Source organism: Cupressus sempervirens, chromosome 7, assembly GCF_028749045.1.
Source record: "Cupressus sempervirens isolate cs-2001-9-10 chromosome 7, ASM2874904v1, whole genome shotgun sequence".
NCBI lineage: Eukaryota > Viridiplantae > Streptophyta > Pinopsida > Cupressales > Cupressaceae > Cupressus > Cupressus sempervirens.
Window position 1 is genome coordinate 719,912,529 of NC_143124.1, and position 25,347 is coordinate 719,937,875.

Below are 25,347 nucleotides of genomic sequence, written 5' to 3' on the forward strand. Positions count from 1 at the left end.
TTTATCATAAATATTAACATTTTCCTCATCTAGTACCTTAATTCTCCACTCATAATCATTTTAAAGATCTTTAACCCCCTTTGAGTTTTTTTGGAGTCATAACAAGTAGAGCTTATCAATTTTTTCATTGTTGGGGGGTAAAGACCCCTTATTTTGTGATTGCATTAATCTCAAACTCAATCCAAATTATGAGAGAGAAATTAACACCCATAATTTCTTTAATATTCCCTCCTATATTTGCAATTTCATACATAGATGACCCCTTTTCTGAAGGAAGATACTTTCCCATATATATATATATATATAATCCTAATTCATAGGAAAGGGAGGTATTGGAGATTATTTGTTCAAAGAATTCTCTCATTTGAAATTCTTAGCTCAACATAAAGTTAATTGGCCCTTTCCTTTTTCTTTAGCCATGACAAAACAAGAATCCTTAACTTTTTTGTTTCCATTGATATCTCTACTAGGGTTGAAAGAGTCAGTGACACACTCAAAATATGGGGAATTATTAGATTTATCATCATCAATAATTATAAAATTAAAGTGGGCCTTAGATTTACCTTTTGGGTTTATTATCTTTCTCAATATATTCCACCCTTGTCCTCCAAGGAACTTAGAACCCATCAAATACTCCTTGAAAATTAAATTTTCATTCTTTTTCACCCTCACCATATGAGGGTTTCTATCCACTCCAATAGACTTAAAAAAAAAAAAATTATAAGAAGAATGAAGCCCTCATGAAAAACAAACTACAATGGAATTTTTCTATGGGATTTAGTGCTATACTCAATGAAGAGAACAAGGAGAAAGGAACATAAATGTACTTCTCCTGTTTAAAATGTTGTAGAATGATGAAGTGACAATTGAAGATATGGTTTATAATGATGAAGTGGAAGATGAAAAGATTGGTAAACCATCCATGCAAAGTAACATACCACATAATTGTTTCACCTATCTTGGTTTAGAGAGGAGGCATTGATAATCTATTACAACCATTATGAGGGTTTCTCTTTAGATTTTCCCCTTCCTTGCCCATAAAGAAAATCAAAAGGGCTATATTGATTCTTTTTTAATCCTTGGAAAATTCCTTCCTTCAAGCAAGGTTTGTGAGAATTTAACTTCTAAATCCTTTGAAATGTCCAATTCAATGCTAAACATCTTTCTTTTGGTCATTGATAAAGGCCTTTATAACTTGAAGATCATTCTCATAAAATTTCTCAATAAAAGAAGCAAGACCTCCTACGAAGGGCTCCTTCTAAACATCCTAAGAACTCTTCCACTCATCATACATAATGGGATAGTATTATTTTTTATCTCTTACAATTTTTTTGTAGAGCTCTCCAAGATCAAAATACATCATATTTAAAAACCAAATGAATAATATAGAACTCATAAATTAATAAGTGTGATGAATAGCCTTAATTAAGAAAGGACTTTTACATTTTTTCACTCCACATAAAACAAAATATATGAATATCATAAATGGGTAAGTGCTCAAAATTGTGGTACCAAAGAGATGCCACATTTTTTTTCTTATCTACTGCATAGTGTGATCGAGCTATGGTTTGGGTGGGACACACCATAGTCTTGTGAAATTAAAAAGGTAACACAATTGTGTTGTTGGAAAAACTTATAAATAATAAAAACTTGAGGGTTTCCTCTCATTTATTTTGGTTTCATTTGTTGTGGTTTTGGCATCTTCCTTATTATCTAAAGACTGTGAACACACTATTGCAAGTGACTTTCAACACCAAATTGCATAAAAAATGGCTCCATGTTATCAAAAATCACGAATTGGTGGAAGTGGTATGAATCTTACCTTCTGTGTTTTCTATTGTGATTTTAAATATTTTTTATTAATTTTGATTTGGGTTTTTTTAGGTTTTAGATATACTATTGTTTAACTATTAGATAATGTATAAAATGCACCACATAATCTTGTTGTGAATAATCCACCTCAAAATCCACCACCAAACCCTCCACAGAATCAACCTAAAACCCCTCAAAGTGAAGAACAATCACTTCCACAACCTCCACCAATTGAAAGAGATCCTCCAGGAACCCAAAAAAATTGTTGAATGAAATTGAGATCGGGATAACCATGTTAGAAACAATTATTATGAGGCTAAAGGATTGAGCTGAAAATAATCTTGGTAGGGCACAATCAGCACAATGCCTTAAGACCATTGTGAGTAGGTAGCATTTATTAGTGGTTAGTTGAATCTATGGTATAATAAAAGAGAAGAATAAAAAAGATAGTATGCCAATAAAATGTTCCATGAAAATGTTAAAAATAAGAAGACTACACAAAATGACATATGTGCTTCGTTTAGAAAGCTAGGAGAACAATGCACCTTGAGAACTATAGCTAAGAGGTTCCTCATCCATTAGTGCATTAATGAAGATATTAAAAATAAATTTTGGGATAGACTATAGATAATATTTGATGCCATTTGAGTTTCCAAATTATTTATTGATGAAAACGTATTGTGGTTTTTTCCTTGGGAAGATCCCCAATTATTTTGATATTCTTCCTTCTCAAGGTAGAGGTGGGGGATCATTCTTTGATAGGACAAGGGTACTTTGTGACCCTAATTTTGTTAGGGCATCTATTGGCAAGCCGTAGGTGGAGCATGTTATTGTTCCTTTTGTTGTAAGGAACCTGTAGAGTCCAATACACTAGGCGAGTGAAAGCACAAACCTATGTCACACTTTTGTAAAGGAAAAGGCTAACAAAAGTATAATTGTTCACATTCAATGACACAAAATTGGTATTATTATTTTGAATTTGAAAATGAAGTAAACTAATGAAATGTATAGAAATGGATGAAGTTTAGGATTATTATTTTTAATAATCATTTGGAATAAGAATTGATATATTTTCCTAATTTTTAAAGACAAATTTTCAGCTGCTGAAAAATGCTAAAAATTGGGGGTCTAGTTCCTAGCACAAAACTATAGGGAAATACATTTATTTCCTTTTGATATCAGACTATGTTATAGATAACATATATAGTTAGAACAATTAAAAATAAAATTCAGCTTTAGACCTATATTTCCTCTTTTATAATGATTCAAATTTCAACTCACTTGAAACCGATAGTTTTCATCTCCCACCACATTTTTCAAAACAAATCTATTCTAACCAAGAGAAAAATTATACATTCTAGAAGAGGACTCTCTCCTCTAGAACATCATATAATTTTTAGATTTTTGTGATATGATTTAATATTTTTTTCTTTCTCAAAACTGACATCTTTTCGAGTGTTAAAATATGTGCTTGTAGAATATTTTAATAACAATATACTATATCTAATTAGAACACTATAAAATCTATATGAGAATATTCTTGACTCTAAGCTCTATAACATGTTGTTTATATGTTATTAAAAAGGTATCATAAAAAATAGTAAGAGTTATTGAAATGCCACTTTTTTGAAATAATTTTATTTCTTTAGTAATTGGATACAAACTAGTATAAAACATGCATTTAATAGCCATTTCCAATTGAAAAAGTGTGAGACCATATATAACTTAGCTAGAATAAATTTATCTAGATCATATGTTTTAACAAAATTAATTTTTAGATAAAAATACTCAAATTTAGTCATTTTGATAAGTCAGCCTGAAAGGTGACACAACTTTGTACTTTTACCTAGGCATTATCAAAGGTTTGATTTGGAGTCTCATTCATTGTGTCACTCCTTTGATTGTAGATGAGCCTCATCAGTCTAATAGAGGTCACATATGCATGTCATATTGACGTCTATCCATATTTGGCACTTCTAATAGAGAGGATGATGATAATTGGATGGTGACAAATGACTTCCTCGATAGCATGTTTAGCATTGATACATAGGTAAATATTAATAATTATATTTCAAATTATTTTGATCACATCTCATATGTATATGAATGACTAATAAATTAATATGTCTTCATGTTGCTCAAAATTTATGGCTAGAGTGTTGTTGACACTAGTGTAGGATTTGAGAAAATATGCAAATCAAATCCATGAAGCCCTTGAATACCCACATGTAGAAAACCTATCATGGAGAAGAAAAACATAAGAAGAGGAAAGGGTTTTCTTTAAAATACACAAATTGTATATTCAGGTGAAGAAGAGAATAATAATTACAAAGAGATCAATCATTATAAAAGGAGATTGAAACTCAAAAAGGGTAACCTAATAAGTTACAAAGGGTAACCTAATGGTGAAAGCTATTTAATAACTACTAATTAATTATTAAATAGAGAAAGCTAAAAAAACATCAAGAAAAATCATAAGGGAGAAAAGGTAATTTAATAAATTAAATTAAATTAACCTTTTTCTCTAACACCCCCCTTAAGATGAGTGACAATGCAATTACAAGCAAGCAAAAAGAGAAAAAACTACAATGCAATGCTGAAAGCAAACTTGGGTCCCGACAACAAGGCCTAATGATGTACCCAATCACAAAAAAATCTTTGTGAAATGGAGAAATAGAGAAAACCCAGTGGGAAAATCTCTACTCCAAAAAGAGATAGCTGAAAACGTAATGAAGGACTGAAGAAGCCTCCAACTAGAGGAATGTTCTAGAAAAAGGAACAAAGAGAAATCATGAAGAACAGCACTGAAGCATGAAGAAGACGCAAACTCTATACAAAAGAAATTGCTAATCTATAGAACCTCCTCTTAAATAGAACCTGATTAGGTAGAGAAGATTGTAATCTCCATCGAATCAGGAGGCAAACAGAGGAAAATAACTGAACTTGAAAATACAGATGGCATGAAACACCAAAGCCTTAAGAGCTAATCAATCAAACCAAGGAAGACTGCAACCAAAAAGTAGGAATGAAGAGTGCCTATGTGGTAGATGATCCATCTCACTGAAATGCATAGGTATCTAGCCACTACAATCGCCTAGTACATAGGATCAAATATTGAATACATAGCTCACTCCAACAAACCAAGGAAGCATTAGAAACATCAGGAGAACACCCCACCCCCACCCCCAATGCAAACAAGGGTAGGTGAAAGTCAACTAAGAAAGTGGGCCAAAATCTCTTGCAAAATAGAAAGAACTAAGAACATTGAGAGTGAGGAAGAGGTACAGATACCTATAAAGGCATGTGTCATCAACACATCATGGGGCTAATGTTGTGGAAGGGACACTCACTTGATAAGGAAGAGGGCACTAAAAGGAAAACAACTATCCCCCATGGCACTTTATAATGTAATGCGAGTATAATAAATCACAATCATGAAAAAATCCCAAAAATCAAGGAATGGCACTTTATCTTAGTGTGTTTTCATTAAAAATGCTTACAAATGCTATCAAAAATTATCAATAAGGGCAAAGAGCTGATACAATAGAAAGTACAACCCAAAAGAAGAGACTGCATTCCATGAAAATGATCCCTAGAGCTGAAATATCCAAGATATCCACTATAGTGCAAAAAAGAAAAAAACATGATAGAAAGAGCATGGAGCAAAATCTAGAAGAAATTATAGTATTTCTGAAAAGTAGATAGAACCATCTTTCCAAAAATATAACACTTTCAAAAAATGGAGATGAGACACTCAAGATATGACCTCTAGAGTGAAAAACTGAACATTTAGCATTGACTACCAAAATAGGCAACCAAACTTCATCAAAACCAAAAAACACTTGCACCAATGTCTCTGTCTTGGAACCAACTTTCTGGCACAATTTTTTGGTTCGAAAAAATATGTTCGTATGCTCAAGTTACAATGAAAAAACCAACAAGGCCCATGGAAATGCATTATTTTTTTTTTATTTTAATATTAAAAAAAAATAAAACAGGACTTCCACACTACTAGTGGAGCGGCAATTGGGTGGTGGGTGAGCAGTGTTTGGGCAATCGCAGAGTGGAGCTGTGACGGAGTTGCTACAACACTGCTATGGAGCCATTGGGCGAGCCACTAAGTAGTAACTGCTAGCGATAACCATAGCAGTAACTGCAGTGGCTAGTTAACCATCGGTGGGTTAAAAATCCACAAAACAATTTCTTTGTGATTTTTAAAAAAAAAAATCACATCGAAGTGCATGCAAAGGCTGTATGGCCCTACTAGGAAATTTTTTTTGCCTCTTGGATCAATGTTTTCCAAAATGAATAAACTTTATATGGAAAGGAGGGTTTTGACACCTTTTGAATCCATCTGTGAGGTCTGTTTGGCCTCATGCAGCTTTGAAAATTAATAACCCCCTATTTTCTTAGGAAATATCTAAAAAATTCTAGATCTAATCTGTCAAACCCTTGTTCTTTTTTTTTCTCCAAATACCAAACAAGCTATAGTAGATCTAGCTCTGATTCCATGTAGGATTTGAGAAAATATGCAAATCAAATCCATGAAGCCCTCAAATACTTGCATGTAAAAAACTTATCATAGAGAAGAAAAAGATAAGAAGAGGCAAGGGTTTTGTCTGAAAACACATAAATTGTATATTCAGATGAAGAAGAGATTAATAATTAAAAAGAGATCAATCCTTATAAAAGGAGATCAAAACTTGAAAAGGGTAACCTAATAAGTTACAAGGGTAACCTAAAGGTAAAAGCTATTTAATTATTACTAATTAATTATTAAATAGAGAAAGCTAAGAAACCCATAAAGTGAAATCATAAGAAGGGAGAAAAGTTAATTTAATAAATGAAATGAAATTAACCTTTTTCTCTAACAACTAGTACTAATCCCCCAACCTCATTTTATGCCATGTTAATGACTCCACAAATATGTATCAATGTATTCATTTGAATTAATACATTTATTTATAATGTAATCATATGAAAGGTTGACTCAAAAATTCTATCCATGGGCATTAGTTCTATGGTGGACCATCAACTTTCAAATTGGACTCTCAATGCATGCATAATACCACTCATATAGAGGTTTATTTTTTTGCATGTTAATTTGATTCAATTGAATATGTTTATTTAAGAAATAAATGAATAATTGACTATTTGAGTAGTTACATGATCATATGTAAAGTTAGAGTGGGCATGGTGATGTTGATTTGGGGTCACCTGGCTTTTAGATGACTTCATTTTCCCTAGAGGTATATATGTATGTACTAATGCATTTTAATTTCTATGTCTATAGCACATTTATTTTTACATGAATGTAATTAATGTGATGTCTAATTGATTTACATACATGTGTAGTAGGTAAATGTTCCACCTTTAGCATTGACACTATACAATGAAGGATGATGTGCTATGTTCATAGAGGTACCCAATATTTTTAAATTAATGATGTGGTTTTGAGAAAATATGTATTCTTCAAAAATACATCTAATTTTCATACTATATCATTTTTATCCATTGATATCAGAGACTATACCACATCTTTGTTAGTTTATTGATTAGGGAGTTGGTGCAATTACTAATTTTGAGCCACTGATTGAGGTATGAAAGAGTTTGCATAATTTTATTTCTTATTTCTAATTTAGTTAGTATTGAAATTATATATGATATTCATAAGTATGACCAAGTGATAAATTTGATCATTGTTATAGGGTCTTATTACTCCCAATCATACACATGCCCCTAAGGTGGATGTAGAGAGGGATTATTAGCTAGCGGTAAGAAAATATTTTATTTTATGTGTACTTATGTTTCATTTTTTATGTATAATAGGTATTGATTCACATATACTTTTGATTGTAACAAGTTGAGTTATAGAAGAGTCTAGACTACTAGACTAGCAACTATATTAAAAAGACCCCCTCATCTATAACATCTCCCTTTACACCAAAATATAAGGAAGCTAGGGATTTGTTTTATTTCCCTAGTAGGAAGGATTAGATATATAGGGATGCACATTTTAAACCTATATGATGTTACTAGACATACATTTTGTATATTATTTTTGATGTATGTCATTTTTGACATATATTGGATATACATAACTTGATGTATATTTGATTTATTTTTTGTATATTATATTTGATGTATGGCATATTTGACATATACTTCATGTACATGACATTATTAGATATATAGCTGATGTTTTAGAATATCAATGTGACACTATTAGACATTTTTGGATATTGTTGGTATGCATTTATTGATATTATAGACCTTAAAGATACAAATGGTTGGATGTATTGGCACGTGCCTTGGATGTTGTTCTCATTCATGTTAAGCTTTTACCTTGTAGCAACAACTTTGAGTTTTTGTTATCACATTGGATTGGATGTTTTTGTTCTTGGATTAGTTGATTAGATGCTAATATTTGATTATTATCAATTCTAGGATGCAATATTTTGGAAAATTAATAAATTTCACAATACATATTGTGTTAGACCTATGGGAATGTTTGTACGTTTAGAGATCAATAGTTATCAATAGTTTACAAAGTTTAGTACCTTTATGTCGGATAAATTCTTTGTTGAAATTTGTGTCTAGTGCTACATGAATGGTTTTAATCTATGGATTTCTTACATGTTCTAGAGTTGTTTGCATGTGATTCACTAAGTCAACTTTTGTGATGGACATGAGTTGTAAGACTTTGTCAATCCTCCTAATTTAACAATATATATCTTATAAGGATATATGTTCCCTATGTTACCAAATTATATTATATGGATGACCAATGAATGTAAGGAGTTGATTGAAATTGATAATATATAATTTGAGTGAGGATAGTAGCATATAATCTTCTATGGTAGTGTGTAAATAAATTAAAAGTAAAAAAAATGTTCAACATTGAAACAAGTAGTAGAATTTAGACATTGAATATACAATATCACTTGGTCTTTTAGGAATAATTGTACATAAACGTTGGAGAGAGGCTACATGTGTACATGCAAAGTGAGTAAATAGATGAAAATGGGATAAACTATTAGAAATTCTAGAAATACTAAATTTAGTCTATTTCAAGTATATGTTGATTAGTGGATGCCTAAGATTAGCATATATCATACCTTTATAAGGATCATAAATAACCTTTTTGGTTCAAGACATCTCTATTGTCCAATTTCCTGACCAAAAAACCTATTTGGTCCAAGACATGTACAAACTTCAAAGATATCTATATGGAACACATTAGTCATGTAAATATGAATACTAGAGGCAAATATTGGGATATTAGACCTACTATTTCTAGTGAAGTAACACTTCCCTAGATAGTCCATCAATATTGGGAATCCTTGTGTTAATTTTTAGCTTTATTTTTTCCTTTCTTGGTTACTCTTTTTATAATTCAATTCACTCTTTTGAGCTCTTGGAACAATTTTTGATTTTTTTTGGAGTTTGATTTTCATCTAACATCACTTCTCTACCATTCTCCATTACACACCAACTCACTTTCATTTTCAATTCACCAATATTTGGTTTTTTGTCTTATAAAGTGATCAAACATTTAATGGATCAACAACATTTAATAAATCAACAACATTTAACATTGAAATACTAGTCCATGGTTCCCTTCACATAGAAAAGGGCATATTTTTCTTCAATATATCATCTTCCACCAAATCACCATTCACTCTACCTAAAGATTATTATGGATCAACAACATAAAATATAGGACATTTATTGGATCAACAACATTAAACATCAAAACTATAAATGTGGGAACTATTTTTAGTATTCTAACATGGTATTCAGACCTTATTAGAGTTGAAATTAACAAAACTATAATTTCATTTCACATTGTAAATTCAAATATCTAGAAGATAGTACATTTAATGGGTCAGAAATATTTAATGGATCAACAACATTGAACATGAAAACTATAAATATGGGAACTATTTGTAGTATTTTGACATGGCATCAAAGCCTTGTTAGAGTTGAACATCAACAAAACTATATTTGCATTACACGAGGTGAATTAAAATATCTATAAGAAGGGATCAAACATTTAATGGATCAACAAAATTAAACATTTTAATGGATCATATAACCTAAGATATGAAGGAGGAGATATGAGAATATTATTTAGTATACCTGAGATCAAGTATTCATTGAGTAATTCTACATTTACCATGCTAACGAGAAGTCATTGTACACCAAGCACAGGGTTTACCAAGCTACATAGTGGACACCAAAAAAATGTTTATCAAGTATCAATAAGGAAGACTAGTGTGTTTATTGAGTGACATAGAGATGACATGAGGGTTTGAATTGACACATATTGTAATGCAACATGATTCTACCAAGCAAGGAGAATGGTATAAAAAAATTGAGGTAAAGAGTTGAAAAGATTTAATTAAAGAATGTGAATTGATTGTTGATGATTACAATGTAGAATGAAAAATGAAAATAAATATGTAAAGGAAGGAAAGGTGGATGATCTTAGCATCCTAACTATCCTTACTATTCCAACAATTGGTATCAAAGCCTAGTTCTCTTGATTAAAGGTTTTACTACCCGAAAGTAAAAGATTATCAAATCATGGAGAAGTATAGGCTAGATAGGACTATTAAAAATTAGATAATGGAGTTGAGGGTGACCATAAATCAAATCAATGAGCTAAAGAATAATCTAAAGTAGTCCTTGAATAAGAGAAAAGAAATCTCTCAACAAACCAATGACATAACCTATCAAGAAAAATTTATTGAAGAATTTTCTAAAGGAAACATGTCTCATAAATATAATGTTGCTATAGTTGATCTAGTGGAGAAAAATCACACGTTAATGAGTAGGTCAAGTTATTGAAAAGGGAACAAGAAGTGAAATTTACACTAAGTGTGAAGTGATGGAACAAAAGAGAAAAGTTGAGGATAACAAACAAACTATGGAAGAAGAAAAGAGACAAATTACTACAAGATTAGATGCAAAAGATAAAGAGATCTCAAGATTGTCACAAAATAACTTTGATATAATAGACCAGCTACTCATTGTAAACCATGTAATTGTTATAATGAGTTAGAATTAAGAGGGAGGGTGAATCAATTATCCTTATGTCTAGATGTACCATCTCAACTTTTAACAACTTCAAATAGATTAATGAATCTAAAATACCTACTTGGTATTTATAACATATCATCAAGAATTTAACATTTTATGTAGTATCTTAACTCTCTATCTCTATGTGTGTCAAAAACCAATATATAAAATATTGTAAAATATAGCATGCAAAAAATAAAATCCACAAATGAAAATAACACTTCAACACTAGGATTTAATGTGGAAACATAATTTGGGAAAAACTACCAAGTAACATGCTACCAATTTTTTGAACTCTTCTGAAGTGAGCTCGGTTAAGAGCCAACAATGTTAAATATTATACAACACATTGTTAAATGTGACCATATTAAAGGATTTAATCACCTTGTTAGGAGTGGCATGGGTAGAGGACTTTAGAACATTCCATTAGAATGTCATCTTGATTAAAGGATTTACAACATTATTGTTAGGTCATCCTTGACTAAATGATTTTAACTACTACAATGGTTAGAATGTAACACTAGGTTTGATCTATAAAGTACAAATCACTTTAAAAATTGAGATCTCTATAAGCTCATATGTTGGTTCATTAAATGGTCCCCATTGACATCTCCATCATTGATACGCTTGGCATCTTCTCAAGTAATCACTCTTCACAAAAATCTACACAATTCACCTCTGTTGTTCATTCCCTTCCAAACTTCTCCTTAAGATCTCCAATTAATAACGAACAAACCCTATAAAAAATATCTTATGCCTCCTTAAAAATTTCATTTTGATCTTTAATGCTTAAACACCACTGTTGATCTTAGGGTTAGGTCAAATTCATTAAATCCTTCCATATTTTTGTTCTCCTTCTTCTTCTAGAAATTTCTAATCAAATCCTTTCCTTTGATATCTTAACAAACTCTACTTGTTCATTAAATATGCTAGCTTTTCAATCCTTATCTTCCATGTTCATTGACTAATTCAAAATTCCAATTATGTCATCCTCAAAACTAAATATTTCTTAAATTGTAACTTTTTTTATCACTCATCAATCACTATGTTCTTTAGGTCGGTCATTATTGTATAGCTTGGCACACACTATACTTTCTCACTCGACATCAACATGCTCGCTTGACCATTACTACGCTTGGTCACAACTATTTTTCTTCATAAATTTTCTTGGAAATGACTAACCCTCATCTTGAACTATTTTTCTTGGCTTCTACTTAATTTTATTAATCTTTTGCTTTATCTCCTTCATTGACCGGCCAATGTTGATACTCAGGCAAGCTTATCCTTATGACTTGTTTTAACTCTTAGCTTCATCCAACTATCTTCTTTACTTCATATATTGATTGAACAACATATTATCTTGTCAAGGAATAACTTATCAAGTGCCCATTGTATTTCTATGATACTTAACACATCTCAACTCAACCTTTCACTAGATCATCTCATGATCTCTTCTTTTCAAATATTCTTTATCAAGTAACTGATATAACACTCTACAATTTATTAGTAAAATGTCTCTCTAGTAGATTTGGCACTCTACCTTACCAATAGGTTTAACATCAATGGAAACATAACAATTAAATTGATCCAATTGTAGTTTCTAATAATATCCCTCTTTGGCATTGATGGAAACACCACTCATACTTCACTAGTTATTATGAAATCCAAGGAGCTTCAATATTTGTACTGTCATCTCCTTTTATGTTTGTGTTCTCTCTTTCTTATTTTCATCTTGATTATTATCTATTCAATCTAACTATGGTCCCTCTATTAGTTCATTACATACTCTTTCACTTTAGAAATACCTCAACAAGTTTTTCCTTGATCTTACTTTACTTCTTTGTATCATGATAATATCTCCCACTTTATGTATAGTGCTTATGCATTCTCTCCCTCTTTAACTAATCAATACTATATGGTAACCAACTTGCACACCTCTCCCTCTTTGACAACAATGCCAAAGACATCGACCATACATTCTCAAACTTGTTCATGCCATCGATCTGACTAATATAGAAATTCCATCTCAAAATTAACTTCTTGTATCTTCATCTACTCATAGTTTAGTGTCTTTCTTCTCACACCTTTTGGCATCTCCTAAAGTGTGACATCCTGCATCAATGTCAATTATATTTTGATTAAAGCATTTGATGCAATACAACATCTCTACTTAGTTTTCTTTAGGTAGGTGAATGACCCCTAACTTGACTCTTAGATACTCATAAGAATCCTTAGATAGTTCCCTTGTGAATATCTCAGCTAATTATTCCTTTGTGTTCACATATTCCAATCTCACTTCTTTGTCTTGTACTAGCTCTCTTAAGTAATGATATTTGATCTCAATATCCTTAGTATTTGTATGCATCATAGGTTTCTTTGATATTTTTATAGCACTTTTTTTATCACACTATATCAAAAGAGGTCCACTGATCTCTTCATTCATGTATTTCACCAATTTCTTATTCCATACAATGTTTGAGCAATTAATTGTTGTAGCAACATATTTAGCCTCTTATATAGATTGTGAAATACAATTTTACTTCTTGCTTGTCCAAAAAATCAATATTCTTCCTAAAAAGAAAGCTCCTCCACTTGGTACTCTTTATGTCATCAACATTTCCTACCCAATCAACATCTATATACACCTTCAATTCAAACTTGTCACTTCTCTTGTACCACAGTCCATAGTCTTATATTCCTGTTAGGTATCTCAATATTCTTTTTACTACCATCATATGGTTTTCTCTAGGATTAGCAAAGAATCTAACAAAAATTCCAACAACTAATGTAATGTTAGGTCTACTATGTACAACATATTGTAGTTTCCCAATCATAGACAGATACAATGTTTAAATCACCTTAGTAGAATTATCATTCATTAACAATTTGTGTCAAGTCGCCACAGGTTTTCCAATGGGTCTTGAGTCCTCCATACCAAAAGTCTTCAAAATTTATTTGATATATTTTGATTGAGTGATGAAAATTCCTTTGTTCATCTAATACACTCACAAACCAAAAAATAAATTAATCTCTCCAAACATTTTCATTTAAAACTCATTTTTTATTTGATCAAAAAATGACTTGCTAAATGAATCTTTTCTTCCAAATATGATTTCATCCACAAAATTTTTAGCTAGAAATATCTTGTGTTAAATATTAGTTCATATAAAACTATTTTTCACCAAGTAATTATGTAACCTTTCATACCATTCTCTATTGGCTTGCTCCAAACCATATAAAGCTTTGTGTAACTTACATGTGCCATATTTCTTTAGTTTGGATGAACAAATCCTTCAAGTTGTTCAATGTAGACTTATTCCTCTATAATTCCATTTAGAAATGCAGATTTTACATCCATTCAGTACACTTTGAATCCTTCATAAGAAACACATGCAAGCATAGTTCTTACTCCTTCTAACCTTGTAATTGGGGAAAAAATTTCACCATATTCAACTCATTCCTCTTGCACATATCCCGTCAAAAGAAGTCTTTCCTTGTTCCTTGTGATTTTACCTTTCTCATTCATCTTGCTTCTAAAAACCCACTGAACTCCAATCACATTTTTATCTTTTGGTCTGGATACTAATTTCCATGTCTTTTTCTTCTCAATTTTCTTAGTTTCTTCATTCATTTTCTTAATCCAATCTTCTTTTTTTAACACATCTTTGATGGATTTAGCCTCAAACTTACATAAAAAGAAAGTATTATTTTTCAATCTTCTTCTTGCCATAACTCCTTAATCTTTATCTCCAATGATTTAATCTAGTGCATGATGTCTCCTCACATACTTTACCAATATAGGTTTAGGATTGGATTACTCTTAATTTTGTTCACTAGATTATGCATGTTCATCTTCTTGAATTTCCTTTGGTTGCAACTTGGCTTCCTCTATCTTCTGGTCAATAGTTACTATATGTGACTTATCTTCTATAGCATGATGCTTGAAAAATAGTTGATGCTTGATAGAACTCTTCTGTAGAACCTCAGTAGTGTTTGGTTGTTGATGCTTGGTAGCCACCTTCTTTGGTTTAGATAAGATGCTAGGTCCACCTTCATAGATGAAGATACAATTTCTACAATCTTCAGGTTCTTTCTTTCATTCTTCTTCATTTTTCTATACAAATTCATCAACTCTAACATTTTTACTTTTCACCTTTTTTTTAAGTTTTGGAATTCAAACACTTATAAGCTTTACTCTTAGTGGAATAACCTAGGAATATAACTTCATCACTTTTTGCATCAAGTTTACCTTTTTCCTACACCTTTTGATCTGTAACAATTGCTTCCAAAAACTTTTAAATAAATCACATTTAGTGCATATCCATACCAAAGTTCAAAAGGTGTTTTGTTTGTTCCTTTCTTCACTTGAACTTAGTACAAAGTGTAGAGTACAATACTTACAATACTTACAAGAGTTTTGTTTGTTTTAGATTAAGGTAAAAATAGGTTTTGAAGGTGCCCTAAAACCCTTTAATAGTAAAGAAAAAGATAAACCATGAAGCACAACTAGGTTTTACAAGGACCTGAAACCTATAGTTTAAACAATATCAAAATTAGGTTTTACAAGGACTTGAAACCACAAAAAAAGGACCATAAATCGAACCCAAGTTTTATAAGGACCTGGAACCTAGTTTTAAAAACAGATTAAAACTAGATAAAATAACCAAAAATAGGGACCAATAACCGGGACCAGTACTAAAAAGTGTTTTGTTTGTTCCTTTCTTCACATTTAGTGCATATCCATACAAGAGTTCAAAATATTTTTATTTCTTGAAGACATGATTTCAAGATACAATTTTTATATCTCCTAATATTTGAGAGAAAATATCCTAGGACTTGGGTCCATAGTTGCCCAAGTTTTGATGTCAATATTTTCCTCTGAGGTTACAATATGTAGAACCAATTTTGATGAGATTTGAGCCCCAAAATAGTAAAAGGAAACCTCCTCCTTTCATTTTCCATAACATGATCAAGTACAAGTTATTCATGATTCATTCATGCAATTGCAAGCTATTGTTTATCATCAAGAAGAACATTCATCCATTAATAAGTAGTGAAAGGAGATTTCATCCACCATCCCTAAATGTAGTATTCCTTAAAGATTGAGCTAGAAGGCTTTGAAAAGAGAGACAAAAGAGCCTTCTCAAAAAATCTTGATGCAAGAGGTTCTAGATTTGTTTATAAAGGAAAGTTGAGAAACTATGGAAAAAAACAAAGAAGGGTGGAAAGGAGTTTGAAGAAGAGGTGATGATGATTGGATGCATTAACCATGTAAACTTTGTATGCCTCATTGGCTTCTATAGTGAAGGAAATCACCAAAGACTAATATTTTATTATTACATGGAGAATGGGTCTCTAGATAAGCACCCTTTTATCACTACATATGTTCTTACACGGTCTACATGCTTCAACATTTGTCTTGGACTCACCAAAGGAATAAATTATTCTCATGGCTATTTTCAACTATGTATTACATGTTGTGATTTAAATTTATAAAATATCCCTCTTGATGTCAAGTTAACTCCCAAAATATGAAACTTTAGGTAGATAAAGCTCATGTTGAGGAAGCATAGATGCATTTTGACTATTCTAAGAGGAACAAGGAAATATCTACACTAGAGCGGATCAAATATGTTCCCATCACTAATAACAAAATGTGTAAAGCTATGGCCAAGTATTGTTGGATCTCATCAATGGAAGGAAAATATAAATCCTATAGAGAGTCATTCTAAGAAATATTATCCTAATCGTTTATTCAAGGTGATGGTTGTTGGAAATATTGTGAGAATGTTGATCTTGAACAAAGAGAATTGATGATAAATGTAGTTTTTCTTTGCATTGAGGGGAATAGTTTGTCAAGGCCTTCCATGAAAGAAGTGGTGAAGATGATAGAAGGGTTCATGGATGTGTCGATGCCCTCATTTTTGAAGGGAAGTTTGTTATTAGAGATTGATAAGTGTACATGATACTTCTAAGACCTTTGTTTCTTAGAGATATGATTTAGAGACACAATTTTAATATCCCCTAAGATTTTGAGAAAATATATCCTAGGAAAACTTGATTGATCAGCTTTTACATAGGGTTTTGGGCCCAAACTTGCCACAAGTCCTAATGTTAGGATTTTTCTTTGAGGTTAAGGTATCTAAGACCAACTTCGATGAGATTTATGCCCCAAAATTTTACAAAGACACCTCCTCCTCTTGTTTTTCATAATATGATCAAGTAAAAACTATTTATGATTCATTCATGTAAGTTCAAGCTACGATCTATCATCAAGAAGAGGATTCATCCATTATCAATAAATCAAGTATTCAAGTGCAAGGAATCCATCAAGTGCCATCAAGCATTTTGTGTCTTCATTTCATCATTTGATCAATATGTTCCTTTCCATATATCTAGCTTCTTTTATCAATTGGAGTCCAAGAAAATGATTTTAAAATAAAGGAAGGAGATCCACATCTCTCTCTCTCTCTCTCTCTCTCTCTCTCTCTCTCTCTCTCTCTCTCTCTCTCTCTCTCTAAATTTGTCAAAAAAAAAATTAAAGGTTTAAGTAATTTATTTTAATCCAAATTTTGTTTAAGGTGTTGAAACTATAAAAATACAGTTTAAAAATAATTTTTCTACTAAAATTAAAAATAACTATATTTATTAAAGTAGACTATACATTCTTCAAACTATCATTATTGAATAAGTGTATATAATATTATAAATTTACTAAATTACATATTACATTATAATATAATTATTATTAAAAATATAAAGAATAAATTTTTAAAAAAAATTAAAATATAAGATTTTGAATATTTGTATCTTTACCATTTTTTCAATCTCACAATTGGATGGCTATGCTATAAAAGTGATCTTCATTTTATAGTTCCTCTTTTGCATGGCTATTAATTTTAATTTGTTAGCCTTTCTAAAAACTCTTGAGGTCTTTCCATTTATCTAGTCTTGCTAGCTAACACCCATTTTTATTCTTTCAATATAGTTTTGATAAGTTTATAATGACAATTTCTCCTCTCCAGGAGTTAATGTGTACATTGTGACCCATCCATTGTTTTCCCACATATTGCATCTTGGTTTGAAGGTGGAAGAAAATCTACAACAAATCCTTGGCGATCTAAAAGTATTTTCAATATAGTAAAGTGCCAAAGTATTTTTGCATACCTTGAGTTCAATTTAGGATGTCGTCAAGCTTCACAATGCATGGAGCTTTGTTATTTTTTAGAGATGGTATATATCATTTTATATCTTTCTACCAGTGGTTGATCTTGTATATATCAATGGTTATAATGAATCATATTTTTATCTTCTAGGGTTATTTATTTAATGATTTGAACTTTCAAATGTTCAATGTATCAAAGTAGTTATAGTTTAATAGGACACAGATGCATCAAGTTTGGTATGAGTGATATGAACTCGTTAGTATCTTTACAAGTTGAAATTCCCTATTATTCCATGTTCAACTTGCATAACCTGATGCAAACATCGCTCTTTTAGGTTAATATTATGACTAATGTTGTTTTTCTTTCTAATCTAGACATTAATCTTATTAGTTCTTGTCGAAGGCAAGTAACTTATGTAAACATTTAGTCCAAAAAATTTAATAAGACTTTTTGATTAACCATTAGAAGAAAAAAAAAATTGAATCCTTTAAGTTTTACCAGAGTTTAATTTTTTTTAATATTTATTAAAATGAATAAAACCTATTTATTTAGAATTCTATTAGTAGTACCAAAAAATAGTAATCAAGATTAAACAAAATTCTAAAACGAGAAGTCTACATAATGTTTCATATTTTTCCTTGAGAATAATAAGAACAACAACAATCCTTTGTTGTTACCACAACAATAGCAACAAAGAATTGGATATAGATTTCACAATGCAAAAAGTAGCGTCGACAACTTTTCATCTATGGAAAAGAGGAGTTGTATCTTGATCTGAATTTGCACATTTAGGTTTTGATAAAGTACAACAATTTTTTTTATGTAAAGCTTTCTGAGTATCATGCTTTAATTACTTTACCTACTAAAAATCATGGATGTTAGATTGTGGTGACTGATCAGGAAAGTACTGTACATACTTCATAAATACTGTACCGACATCGACATGGTAGCCGACATATTATGGCTGACATATGGCCGACATGTTATAACCCTAAAGCGGTTTAATACTTGTATAAAAAGGGCTTAGGGTTGGGTATTTTTTGATATGTGGTGATACGAAATTGGTTCTTGCGGCGGTATTGAGCTGTAAGGGATTACGGATTGTAATCAGGTTGTAATCACTGGATTGTAATAAGATCGGACTTGCTGTTTGGTGGACGTAGCCCAGGGATTGGGTGAACCACGTTAAATCTTGGTGCCTTGTGTTCATTTCTGTGTGTTCTATTATTTTCTGTTATTGGTTATATTTGCATGTAGTTTCTATTTCTGTCCGTGGTTTATCCTAACAAGTGGTATCAGAGCCTAGTTGTTTCTCAGTTATCCTCTGTAGGAAAGTCTCACGGTTAAGTGGGAGTCTCACGGTTGAGTGGGAGCAATGGCAGATGATGGTAAGCTGAGGGTTGATAGGTTTAATGGGCAGAACTTCCAGTTATGGAAGATGCAAATGGAAGACTATTTATATCAGAAGGATTTGTGGAAGCCGTTGGAAGGAAAAGCCAAGAATCAGGGAACTATGTCAGAGGCTGAATGGGATCTTTTGGACAGAAAGGCACTTGGAAGCATTCGGTTATGCTTGGCACCATCGGTGGCATTTAATATTACAAAAGCAAAGACGACAGAAGATTTGATGAAAACCCTAGCGACACTGTATGAAAAGCCCTCCGCTTCAAATAAGGTATTTCTCATGAAGCGTTTATTTAATATGAAAATGGCAGAAGGTGGATCTGTTGCAGATCATTTAAATGAGTTTAATACTATTACTAGTCAATTATCTTCTGTGGGTATCAATTTTGATGAAGAAATTAGGGCTCTCTTGATTTTGTGTTCTTTGCCTGAAAGCTGGAATGGCTTGGTAATGGCGGTGAGTAATTCTGTTCCTGGATCTAGTACCCTAAAATATGATGATGTGATCGGTGTTATTTTAAGTGAGGAAACTCGTAGAAAATCCTCAGGTGGATCTACATCAGGAAGTGCTTTAAATGCACAAAGCAGGGGCAGAACGACTGAAAGAGGAAGTAACTCTGGAAATCGTGGGAAATCAAGAGGAAAGTCAAAGGGGAGGAGGTCTCAATCAAGAGGACCAAATGATTGCTGGTACTGTGGGAAACCAGGGCACAAAAAGAAAGATTGCTGGACTCGAAAGAAAAATGAAGGAGATAAATCAGATGGAGACAAAGAGGCAAATGTGGTAAGTAATAAATCCGAAGAGGATGCTTTGCTTCTGTCTTTAGAGAGTGTTGATGATTCATGGGTTTTAGATTCTGGTGCTTCTTTTCATGCTACACCTCATAGAGGTTATTTCATTGATTATGTCCAAGGGGATTTTGGGCTTGTTTATTTGGGGGATAATGAACCCTGTCAGATTGTTGGAAAGGGAAAAATTAAGATTAAGTTGCAGAATGGGAATCATTGGCTACTACATGAGGTAAGACATGTTCCAAAACTAAGTAGAAATTTAATTTCAGCAGGGCAACTCGGTGATGAGGGTTGTGTAGTTACTTTTAATGATAAAAATTGGAAGGTTTCAAAAGGTTCCCTTGTAGTAGCAAGAGGTGTGAAAGTAGGCACCTTATATCTTTGTACAGGTCATATTGTTCCTTCTACTTTGATTGTTTCAGAGAAAAATGAATATTCAGGAACAATTACTGCAGATGAGCAGGGAGAACAAATAGCTGCTGTGGATTCTGATACAGCGCTGTGGCACAATAGACTTGGGCACATGAGTGAGAAAGGTATGAAAGTACTTCATTCAAGGAAAGTTTTACCAGGTCTAAAATGTGTGAATATGGATTTCTGTGAAAGTTGTGTGTATGGAAAACAAAAGAGAGTGAGTTTTGTAAAGACAGGGAAGGAAAACAAAAAGGAGAAATTAGAGCTTGTGCATACAGATGTATGGGGACCGGCTCAGGTATCTTCCCTTGGTGGCTCTCATTATTATGTTACATTTATTGATGACGCAACTAGAAAAGTATGGGTTTATTTCCTTAGACAGAAATCTGATGTATTTCAAACTTTTAAGAAATGGAAATGCTTGGTTGAAAATGAGACTGGTAAGAAACTAAAATGTCTCAGATCTGATAATGGTGGTGAGTATTGCAGTCATGAATTTGAAGATTATTGCTCCACTAATGGTATTCGTAGACAAAAAACTGTTCCAAGGACTCCACAGGAAAATGGAGTGGCTGAACGCATGAACAGGACTATAATGGAGCGTGCAAGGAGCATGAGGTTGCATGCTGGGTTGCCCTTACACATGTGGGCAGAGGCTGTCAATACTGCAGTATATTTGATTAATAGAGGTCCCTCTACTCCTTTGGGCTGTGGTATTCCAGAGGAAGCATGGACTGGTAAGAAGGTGAGTTATTCTTTTCTCAAGACCTTCGGTTGTGAAGCTTTTGCTCATATAAACTCTGAAAATAGAACCAAGCTAGAAGCTAAATCAAAGAAATGTGTCTTTGTTGGATATGGCATTAATGAATTTGGTTATAGGCTTTGGGATTTTGAAAATCATAAAATTATAAGAAGCCGGGATGTCATATTCAATGAAAAAGTGTTGTACAAAGATCTGTTGCAGCAACATGAGAAGAAAGAAGATGATTATGTAGTGCTGGATGATACTCCAAAAGCTGATGTTCCAGCCATTCCTCATGATGTGCAACAACTGCAACAACAAATACCACATACACCAGTGAATGTTAGACGGTCAACAAGGCCAATTAGACCTCCACAAAGGTTTTCTCCCTCTTTGTATTCTATTTTACTTACTGATGCTGGTGAACCTGAAAGTTATGATGAAGCTGTGCAGGTGGATACTAAGATTCAGTGGGAGTCTGCAATGAAAGATGAAATGGACTCTTTGCTGAAAAATAAGACATGGGATTTGTGCAAGTTGCCTGCAGGTAAAAAGGCTTTACAAAATAAATGGGTTTACAGGTTGAAAGAAGAGGAAGGAGGTAAGAAAAGATTTAAGGCCAGGTTAGTTGTAAAAGGATTTGCACAGAAAAAAGGAATTGATTTTGATGAAATATTTTCTCCTGTTGTTAAAATGACTTCTATTCGTACTGTTTTAAGTCTTGTGGCTACTGAAGATTTGCATTTAGAGCAGATGGATGTTAAAACAGCCTTTCTTCATGGTGATTTGGATGAAGAAATATATATGGCTCAGCCACAGGGTTTTGAGGTCAAAGGTAAGGAGAACTTAGTGTGCAAATTGAAGAAAAGTTTATATGGCCTGAAACAAGCACCTCGGCAATGGTATCTGAAATTTGACAGTTTTATGCATGAGCATGGATATAACAGGTGTCATTCAGATTACTGTGTTTATTTTAAGAGGTTGGATGATGATAGCTATATTATTTTATGTCTATATGTTGATGATATGCTTATAGCCGGGTCTAACATGGATCCTATTAAGGGGTTGAAACGCCAATTAGCACATGCATTTGCTATGAAGGATTTGGGGGCAGCAAAACAAATCCTTGGTATGAAGATTTGCAGAGATAGGAAGAACAGAACATTGACCCTATCTCAAGCTGATTATGTTGAGAAGGTGTTGCAACGTTTCTCTATGGCGAATGCTAAAGCTGTCAGCACACCTTTACCTGGTCATTTGAAATTGACTAAGGAGATGTGTCCCAAGACACAAGAAGAGGAGGATACGATGTCCAAGGTACCCTATGCTTCAGCTGTAGGAAGTTTGATGTATGCTATGGTATGCACTAGGCCAGATATTGCACATGCAGTGGGAGTCGTTAGCAGGTATATGAGTCATCCAGGTTTTGAGCATTGGAATGCTGTCAAGTGGATTCTCAGATATTTGAGAGGAACATCCAATAAGTGTTTACACTTTGGGGGCTCTACTACTGATTTACACAATGGAGTGTGGCGCCATGGAGATGTATGTCGAGACTTTGCACCTCATGTATTGTTGAGATTTGAAGTGTAGTCTTATGAGAGAAATCCTTTCTAGAGTTCTTTTCATTTTTAAGGGGATTTTTATTTCTTCTCAACTTTTTAGTAGATTTTTACTCAAATAATGTGATTTTTGGTAAATGTTCATTAGAAACTTGTGAAAAACTTGAATTCTTAGTACTAGTTTTCTTCGGCTTGAAATTTTTTTGTTTCTCAAGTATTTTTTAATAAATATATTTTCTTGCAAAATAATAATAATTTAGATTAATATATAATTAAAAACTTGTGAAAAACTTGAATTCTCAATACTAGTTTTCTTCAGCTTGAAAAAAATTATTTCTCAAGTTTTTTTTTTTAATAAATATATTTTCTTGCAAAATAATAATAATTTAGATTAATCTAGAGTCACTTTTTAAAGTAGAATGTTCCTTCTTTGATTTCTAATGTGGGTGCATCTAGAAAGGGCCTGAATCTCACTTCAAGTAGTGGAAGACATCAATATTCACATTATTGATATTAGTGTAGTTAATTGGAGCTCTACTAGAAGGGAAGGAAATCAAATTGGGGATTTATTTTTATCTAAATTGTCTTCTAGTACTAGGATTTTTTTGATTAGTAGATTTATATTTTATTATTAATAATAAAGTTTGGATATACAAAACTTAAAGTTTAGAGAAGATGATTTGGCTCTTGTGGGAACTACATACTTATATTCGTATCAAACCTACAAATTTTATGCAACTACTACATATCCCTTCCCCTGTCATACACAGATGCTTACTAAAAAATCTCTACCCATCTATATGTTGGAATAAGGTGACTCAACCTTTTCATGATTTATAGTTTTATTTGCGCTTTCTTGGAGTTTCTAAATGAAAATTGATTCTTCCACAAGAAAATACCTGGAGTACAAAAACATAAAGATTATGTTTTTTGGTGATTTATTCTCTTGTGTTTTATTTTTTATGCAAGGGTTGTGTATAAGGAATTTTTTAAAATAATTTGTAGATGTGTTGAATGTAGGCCCTTAAGAAATAGTTTCCTCTTGTACAAAAACTCTATAAGACAAGTTATTTTTGTAGAGAATTAAGAGAGAGATGAGAAGTTGTTTGCACAATGTTATGATGTCAAATTTTTTCTAGAATGGAGCAAGCTATAAATTTCCATGTGAAGGGTGAAAATGTTTTTTTATCATGTTGCTAAATAATAAATTAGCTTGATGATTTGGAGGGTGGGTTTTTTAACTGGACAGGTTTTCCTCACCTATATTTGTGTACTCTGTTCTATCTCATTCTTCTAATTTCATGACTATAGAATAATTATTTTGTATGTTGTAATGCTGCTGAAATTTATTTACATTGATATATTGCAATCACTTTCCTTTAAGGATTTAATTGTGGGAACTCAAGTATGTATCTTTACACTCTTATGGCATAGTGGATGCACTTGTATTTTCTTATTAGAAGCTATTCAAGGAACTATTGTGATGAATCAACTGTTGGGAGTAATAAATTTTGACTCGAATGTGGGTTTTGGATGAAACTTTATAGGCACTTGTGTGAGGAGGAGCTATTTGGATTTTTGATCGAGATTAGCTTGATTGGTGGCCATTTCAATATTTTATTGGGAGACTAAAATATCATCTTGGCCTCTGAAATTAGATTTATGTGTTTTTTCCAATTTTTTAGAAAGTTATTTTTGTAGTAAATCTAAAATCATATTCTTGATTTCATAGATTAGTTGGAAATTCATCTTGCCTTAAGTAGGGGTTTTTCTTGGGAAAAATTAACATTCATAAGATGGGTTTCAAAAAATACCCAAAAATGGAAAAATCTATTTTTCCCAAGAATCTGCCAAATATGACAATTTTTGAAATTGTAATATGTAGTTGTTTTTCTTTCATTGTAGGGGGAGAGTAGAGTTGGAAAAGTTTAATGAAGAATTTGTTTAATGAAGAATTTGACATTCTAAAACTTCTTTGTTGTGTAATTTTTTGTGTTATTGTTTTGAAGGGTTTGGGCTACATCATTTGGTATCATAATGAGAAGATGGCTAGGAGAGGAAGAGGAAGAGGAAGAGGAGGTGTCACTCCAATACAAAGATTGCTGCTAGATATGCAGAGGCAAATTGAACTACTGAATGAGTGAATATATAATCAAGGAATACCAGTAGTACAAGGAGAGAATAAATTAGATGAAGAGGGAAACTAAAGGGGTGCTAATCAAAATGAGGAAAATGAAGAAGAATAGTTGGAAGAATTGAGCTATGAAGATAGAGTGCTTTGAGCTTTAGAAGGTAAAAATGAAGGGATCAAGATCAAAGTTTTGGACTATGATGGTAGTCTTAAGCTAGAAGAATTGATAGATTGGCTAAA